The sequence below is a fragment of the Syngnathus scovelli genome, chromosome 6 (genome assembly GCF_024217435.2).
Source record: "Syngnathus scovelli strain Florida chromosome 6, RoL_Ssco_1.2, whole genome shotgun sequence".
In the NCBI taxonomy this organism is placed as follows: Eukaryota; Metazoa; Chordata; class Actinopteri; order Syngnathiformes; family Syngnathidae; genus Syngnathus; species Syngnathus scovelli.
The window spans coordinates 251,991-260,000 of NC_090852.1; the positions used below are offsets into that span (position 1 = coordinate 251,991).

The 8,010-nt window shown below is 46.2% G+C and overlaps 1 long non-coding RNA gene and 6 other non-coding genes across 7 annotated transcripts in view; 6 read left to right on the forward strand and 1 right to left on the reverse strand.

The window, feature by feature from the left end:
• Window positions 1-8,010, reverse strand: part of LOC125970608 (uncharacterized) — a 298,477-nt gene that overhangs the window by 43,909 nt on the left and 246,558 nt on the right. The gene's annotated exons all lie outside the window — the stretch shown is intronic.
• On the forward strand, window positions 2,924-3,042 carry LOC125971383 (5S ribosomal RNA). The gene has a single exon (XR_007482431.1). It is a non-coding gene; the product is annotated as a 5S ribosomal RNA (ribosomal RNA).
• LOC125971374 (5S ribosomal RNA) lies at window positions 3,888-4,006 on the forward strand. Its single transcript, XR_007482423.1, has one exon. It is a non-coding gene; the product is annotated as a 5S ribosomal RNA (ribosomal RNA).
• Window positions 4,629-4,747, forward strand: LOC125971387 (5S ribosomal RNA). The gene has a single exon (XR_007482435.1). It is a non-coding gene; the product is annotated as a 5S ribosomal RNA (ribosomal RNA).
• On the forward strand, window positions 5,593-5,711 carry LOC125971386 (5S ribosomal RNA). The gene has a single exon (XR_007482434.1). It is a non-coding gene; the product is annotated as a 5S ribosomal RNA (ribosomal RNA).
• LOC125971378 (5S ribosomal RNA) lies at window positions 6,332-6,450 on the forward strand. Its single transcript, XR_007482426.1, has one exon. It is a non-coding gene; the product is annotated as a 5S ribosomal RNA (ribosomal RNA).
• Window positions 7,296-7,414, forward strand: LOC125971395 (5S ribosomal RNA). The gene has a single exon (XR_007482442.1). It is a non-coding gene; the product is annotated as a 5S ribosomal RNA (ribosomal RNA).

Consider the following 8,010-nt stretch of genomic DNA (forward strand, 5'->3'; position numbering starts at 1 on the left):
GAGTCCTGGTCGGGGATCTCGACGGGCTTTGCCTGGCTCGCACCATAGGACTGTCTGGGCTGACGGGCGTCATTGGACCTTCGGTCAGTGGCCGTCGCACCGGGGAGCTGTCGTCCGTGTTGGGGCTTGCCATTAGAGGGCTGTCTTCATCCAGTGGCCCTCTCGAGCTGCCGTCCATGCTGGGGCTCGCCACCGGAGGGCTGTCGTCATTTAGTGGTCTTCTCGGACTTTCACACAGGGGCTGTTGCACCGGGGCGCTGTTGTCCGTGTTGGATCGTCTTTGGATCTCCATCTCAGCGCTCTCCTCAATCGCCAAGAGTCTTTCCTCCAAGGGCCGCTGAGGCGACGGGCTACGCTGTGTGGGACTATGTACAGCCCTCACCAACAGCTGACACAATCTGTTCTTGTTACGCTTCATGCCCGTGGTAGGCGACATGGGGGATATTTCCAATTCATCACACTTGTTGCGAATGTCCTCTATGGGGATCTTCATGCACTTTGTAACGGTTTCGGGTACCGTGATGGTGGGAGAACTGCCCGTTAGCTTCTTGCACAGCTCTGCGTGGGTGTACGGGCGCCCGGTATCTTCATTTCTCACATCGATGTTACGTTCTTTGCACATGGCGACCACTTGTCTCATAGACACTCACGCATACTTGGAATACTTTGGACGCTGCTGCTGCTGCTGCTGCTGCTGCTGCTGCTGCTGCTGCTGCTGCTGCTGCTGCTGCTGCTGCTGCTGCTGCTGCTGCTGCTGCTGCTGCTGCTGCTGCTGCTGGCCACCGCGGGCCGATGCGAGGCTGATGTAACGGTACTGGTCTGCGGTGAGCCCGACCCAACCGGTTTGACACCGGACTGTACAAATGCACAATCACACTGATGAACAACCAGACGTACTCAGCCCAGCTGGCTATCCGTATCATAGACAGGGACATTAAGTACATGCTCACTAACGAGTAACGTCTATGTGCACCTCAACAGTACCCAGCTTGTACGTTGCCACGAACTTGATTAGGTCACCTACGTACATTCGCACACCCTCTTTGCTGTCTGCAAATGCTGCCATCTTGGCCAATTTTAGGATGCGGTCGGAGGATACCTCAGCGTGGTACTCGGGGCGCTTGTCCGTGGCCGTACCAAAGCGGTACGTCTTTGTCTTGAAGCCCTCAATACACATGGACATGCTAACCTGCTTCTCCAGCACAGCGTCAATAGTCATAGTGCCCGGCTTGAAACCCCGGCACATGGCGGAAAAGTCGGCAGTGGGTAGAATGAAGCAGCCGTGGTACCGAACGTCACGAGGGCGCTCAAACTCCGGGGCATACGTCTCCACGGCCGTGATAAAGGTGACACTGCTACCACCCTGCGCGCCCACCTGCACCTCAAATTGCATGGGCTCCGCTCCATGAAGCTTGAAACAAACGCGTGAACCCTTACGCACTGTCTTAAAGTCACGTGCTGTGTGCTGCCCCAGGCCCACGTAGAGCGCGTCAGTGGGCGCGTCGTACTTGTACGTATCGAAGCCCTCGGCGTGTAGATTGGCCGAGATGTCAAAGTCAAAGTCAAAGTCAGCTTTATTGTCAATTTCTCCACATGCCAAAGACACACAAAGAAACCGAAATTTCGTTCCCCCCTATCCCACGGTGACAAGACATGGCTCACAACAGACAAACAAGTAAACAAGTATAACAAAAGTGTGCTGAATAAATAATGAATAAATAACACAACAATAAATAAATAAATAAGAGGAGCAGAAAAAAAGGAGCAAGTGCGCGTACAGCAGACATTCCCGAAAATAGCGCAACAGTGCCGCACGCTACGCAGAAGGGGGTAGCGAGTCGGGGGGGAGTGGACTTCAGCGGGCAAGTGCTGTTCTGGGCGTCGAAGCGAGCAAAGAAGCGGTTCAGATCGTTCAGCAGACGGACGTCGCCCTCACAGCTCCTCGGCGCGGGCTTGTAGTCCGTGATGGTCTGAATGCCCCGCCAAAGGCTACGTGTGTCCTTGCTGTCCTTGAAGTGGGTGGAGAACTTGCACGAGAACGCCTTCTTCGCTTCTTTGATGCCTCGGGACAGGTCGGCCCTCGCTGTCCTCAAGCCAGCCTCATCCCCCGCTCTGAAAGCCTTGTCCCTGGCCCTCAACAGTCTGAGGACAGCCCCCGTCAGCCACGGCTTCCAGTTCGCGCGAGTGACGACGGATTTCGAGCAAGTCACATCATCGATGCACTTCGTGATGTAAGAGGTAACAGAGTCAGTATACTCCTCTATGTCCGTCCAATCGTTGTAGGTGGCTGCCTGCTTAAACAAGTCCCAGTCAGTGGTGTCGAAGCAGTCACGAAGTGCATCGGAGGCACCCTCTGGCCACACTCGAACCTGCCTCCGAATCGGCCTGGATGCCTTTACATTGAACATTGAAACTATAACACGAGTTTGAAAGCTATATTATGTGGTGACATCCACAGCATTGTAGTTCAATTTTTTACCGCTAGAGGGCAGACTATGTACAGTGAGCATGGCTCCCTGTGAACTCAAAGCAGCAGGCTTGACTTGTAAAAGAACCCAACACAACACTTCCATGAAGTGTTTTTAAACTTTTCAGGCATTTATTTTGATTCAGCAAAATGCAGGTCGCAACGGCAAATTCGTGCTACCGCATAAAAAGCTGTCAATAACTTTTCATGATAGCCATGTTTCCAGAAAACACCAAAAGTCTTGGAAGAAAGCCTGTTTCGGCCCTGGTTGTAAAAAAAAACAAAAGGGAAGGGAGACCGTCCGGGAATACCAGGTGCTGAAAGCCTTTTTTTTTTTTCTTTCCCACGTCAATTGTGAAAGGAAACTTTTACCACAGCCATCAAGTCCCGCCGCTGCTTGGCATGGTTTCAGGGGCGATTGTGTCTATAAAATGAAAAATTCTGAGCGGTCTCACGGCTTACGGCCATACTACTCTGAGAGCGCCCGATCTCGTCCGATCTCGGAGGCTAAGCAGGGTCGGGCCTGGTTAGTACTTGGATGGGAGACCGCCTGGGAATACCAGTTACCGTAAGCTTTTTTTTTTTTTTTTTTTTTTTCTTATGTGCACTTCAATCGTTTAAGCCAAGAACTTTTTACAGCACCTATCACGAATGGCATTCGGAAACTGCAAGCCTAGTTTGAACTCCGACACTGAAACTACAACACGAGTTTAAAACCTACATTGTGTGGCGACAGCCATAGCATTGCAGTTCACGTTTTTACCGCTAGAGGACAGACTATGTACAGTGAATAAAGAGCATGGCTCCCTGTGAACTCAAAGCAGCAGTCTTTACTTGTAAAAGAACCCAGCACAACACATTGCGCTTCCATGTAGTGTTTTTACCTTTTTCATGACATTTATTTTGATACAGCCAAATGCAGGTTTTGTGCACTTCACTTTTCCGTTGGGCATTCGCGTAGAACCCTATTCCAGTTACGGCCAGATTCTTTCAGACTAGTGGTCCCCAACCTTTCTTGCGCCACGGACCAGCTACGCGTCAGAAATATTTTTGCGGACCTGCCTTTATATATATAAATAAACAATAAATCTATATAAATAAATACTACATTTATAATAAATATATATAAATACGATTAAATAAAATGATACGACTGGGATAAAAACAAATATAAACCACATAAAAATAAAAGTCACCATTACGTTGAATTATTGGGAGCACCGAGCTTGTTTCCCAGAAACGAGCCGGTCCCATCCAGGCGTAATCGGAGACAATGAAACCCGAAGTGGTTAAGGTTTGTCTTTTAATGCAGGATGCTTGGTCTCCATGTGCCGAAGCAGTTTTGAAGGCTTCATTGGCTCGCTCGCTAGTTTCAGGGGCGATTGTGTCTATAAAATGCAAAATGTTTCGTCACCTCACGGCTTACGGCCATACTACCCTGAGAACGCCCGATCTCGTCCGATCTCGGAAGCTAAGCAGGGTCGGGCCTGGTTAGTACTTGGATGGGAGACCGCCTGGGAATACCAGGTGCTGTAAGCTTTTTCTTTTTCTTATGTGCACTTCAATCGTTTAAGAAACTATTTTTTACAACACCCATCACGAATGGCATCCGGAAACAGCAAGCCTAATTTAAACTCCGACATTGAAACTATAACACGAGTTTGAAAGCTATATTATGTGGCGACATCCACAGCATTGTAGTTAAATGTTTTACCGCTAGAGAGCAGACTATGTACAGTGAGCATGGCTCCCTGTGAACTCAAAGCAGCAGGCTTGACTTGTAAAAGAACCGAACACAACACTTCCATGAAGTGTTTTTAAACTTTTCAAGGCATTTATTTTGATTCAGCAAAATGCAGGTCGCAACGGCAAATTCGTGCTACCGCATAAAAAGCTGTCAATAACTTTTCATGATAGCCATGTTTCCAGAAAACACCAAAAGCCTTGGAAGAAAGCCTGTTTCGGCCCTGGTTGTAAAAAAAAACAAAAAAAACAACCGTCCGGGAATACCAGGTGCTGAAAGCCTTTTTTTTTTTTTTTTTTTTTCCCCACGTCAATTGTGAAAGGAAACTTTTACCACAGCCATCATGTCCCGCCGCTGCTTGGCATGGTTTCAGGGGCGATTGTGTCTATAAAATGAAAAATTCTGAGCGGTCTCACGGCTTACGGCCATACTACCCTGAGAGCGCCCGATCTCGTCCGATCTCGGAGGCTAAGCAGGGTCGGGCCTGGTTAGTACTTGGATGGGAGACCGCCTGGGAATACCAGTTACCGTAAGGTTTTTTTTTTTTTTTTTTTTTTTCTTATGTGCACTTCAATCGTTTAAGCCAAGAACTTTTTACAGCACCCATCACGAATGGCATTCGGAAACTGCAAGCCTAGTTTGAACTCCGACACTGAAACTACAACACGAGTTTAAAACCTACATTGTGTGGCGACAGCCATAGCATTGCAGTTCACGTTTTTACCGCTAGAGGACAGACTATGTACAGTGAATAAAGAGCATGGCTCCCTGTGAACTCAAAGCAGCAGTCTTTACTTGTAAAAGAACCCAGCACAACACATTGCGCTTCCATGTAGTGTTTTTACCTTTTTCATGACATTTATTTTGATACAGCCAAATGCAGGTTTTGTGCACTTCACTTTTCCGTTGGGCATTCGCGTAGAACCCTATTCCAGTTACGGCCAGATTCTTTCAGACTAGTGGTCCCCAACCTTTCTTGCGCCACGGACCAGCTACGCGTCAGAAATATTTTTGCGGACCTGCCTTTATATATATAAATAAACAATAAATCTATATAAATAAATACTACATTTATAATAAATATATATAAATACGATTAAATAAAATGATACGACTGGGATAAAAACAAATATAAACCACATAAAAATAAAAGTCACCATTACGTTGAATTATTGGGAGCACCGAGCTTGTTTCCCAGAAACGAGCCGGTCCCATCCAGGCGTAATCGGAGACAATGAAACCCGAAGTGGTTAAGGTTTGTCTTTTAATGCAGAATGCTTGGTCTCCATGTGCCGAAGCAGTTTTGAAGGCTTCATTGGCTCGCTCGCTAGTTTCAGGGGCGATTGTGTCTATAAAATGCAAAATGTTTGGTCACCTCACGGCTTACGGCCATACTACCCTGAGAACGCCCGATCTCGTCCGATCTCGGAAGCTAAGCAGGGTCGGGCCTGGTTAGTACTTGGATGGGAGACCGCCTGGGAATACCAGGTGCTGTAAGCTTTTTCTTTTTCTTATGTGCACTTCAATCGTTTAAGAAACTATTTTTTACAACACCCATCACGAATGGCATCCGGAAACAGCAAGCCTAATTTAAACTCCGACATTGAAACTATAACACGAGTTTGAAAGCTATATTATGTGGTGACATCCACAGCATTGTAGTTAAATGTTTTACCGCTAGAGAGCAGACTATGTACAGTGAGCATGGCTCCCTGTGAACTCAAAGCAGCAGGCTTGACTTGTAAAAGAACCGAACACAACACTTCCATGAAGTGTTTTTAAACTTTTCAAGGCATTTATTTTGATTCAGCAAAATGCAGGTCGCAACGGCAAATTCGTGCTACCGCATAAAAAGCTGTCAATAACTTTTCATGATAGCCATGTTTCCAGAAAACACCAAAAGCCTTGGAAGAAAGCCTGTTTCGGCCCTGGTTGTAAAAAAAACAAAAAAAACAACCGTCCGGGAATACCAGGTGCTGAAAGCCTTTTTTTTTTTTTTTTTTTTCCCCACGTCAATTGTGAAAGGAAACTTTTACCACAGCCATCATGTCCCGCCGCTGCTTGGCATGGTTTCAGGGGCGATTGTGTCTATAAAATGAAAAATTCTGAGCGGTCTCACGGCTTACGGCCATACTACCCTGAGAGCGCCCGATCTCGTCCGATCTCGGAGGCTAAGCAGGGTCGGGCCTGGTTAGTACTTGGATGGGAGACCGCCTGGGAATACCAGTTACCGTAAGCTTTTTTTTTTTTTTTTTTTTTTTCTTATGTGCACTTCAATCGTTTAAGCCAAGAACTTTTTACAGCACCCATCACGAATGGCATTCGGAAACTGCAAGCCTAGTTTGAACTCCGACACTGAAACTACAACACGAGTTTAAAACCTACATTGTGTGGCGACAGCCATAGCATTGCAGTTCACGTTTTTACCGCTAGAGGACAGACTATGTACAGTGAATAAAGAGCATGGCTCCCTGTGAACTCAAAGCAGCAGTCTTTACTTGTAAAAGAACCCAGCACAACACATTGCGCTTCCATGTAGTGTTTTTACCTTTTTCATGACATTTATTTTGATACAGCCAAATGCAGGTTTTGTGCACTTCACTTTTCCGTTGGGCATTCGCGTAGAACCCTATTCCAGTTACGGCCAGATTCTTTCAGACTAGTGGTCCCCAACCTTTCTTGCGCCACGGACCAGCTACGCGTCATAAATATTTTTGCGGACCTGCCTTTATATATATAAATAAACAATAAATCTATATAAATAAATACTACATTTATAATAAATATATATAAATACGATTAAATAAAATGATACGACTGGGATAAAAACAAATATAAACCACATAAAAATAAAAGTCACCATTACGTTGAATTATTGGGAGCACCGAGCTTGTTTCCCAGAAACGAGCCGGTCCCATCCAGGCGTAATCGGAGACAATGAAACCCGAAGTGGTTAAGGTTTGTCTTTTAATGCAGGATGCTTGGTCTCCATGTGCCGAAGCAGTTTTGAAGGCTTCATTGGCTCGCTCGCTAGTTTCAGGGGCGATTGTGTCTATGAAATGCAAAATGTTTGGTCACCTCACGGCTTACGGCCATACTACCCTGAGAACGCCCGATCTCGTCCGATCTCGGAAGCTAAGCAGGGTCGGGCCTGGTTAGTACTTGGATGGGAGACCGCCTGGGAATACCAGGTGCTGTAAGCTTTTTCTTTTTCTTATGTGCACTTCAATCGTTTAAGAAACTATTTTTTACAACACCCATCACGAATGGCATCCGGAAACAGCAAGCCTAATTTAAACTCCGACATTGAAACTATAACACGAGTTTGAAAGCTATATTATGTGGTGACATCCACAGCATTGTAGTTAAATGTTTTACCGCTAGAGAGCAGACTATGTACAGTGAGCATGGCTCCCTGTGAACTCAAAGCAGCAGGCTTGACTTGTAAAAGAACCGAACACAACACTTCCATGAAGTGTTTTTAAACTTTTCAAGGCATTTATTTTGATTCAGCAAAATGCAGGTCGCAACGGCAAATTCGTGCTACCGCATAAAAAGCTGTCAATAACTTTTCATGATAGCCATGTTTCCAGAAAACACCAAAAGCCTTGGAAGAAAGCCTGTTTCGGCCCTGGTTGTAAAAAAAACAAAAAAAACAACCGTCCGGGAATACCAGGTGCTGAAAGCCTTTTTTTTTTTTTTTTTTTCCCACGTCAATTGTGAAAGGAAACTTTTACCACAGCCATCAAGTCCCGCCGCTGCTTGGCATGGTTTCAGGGGCGATTGTGTCTATAAAATG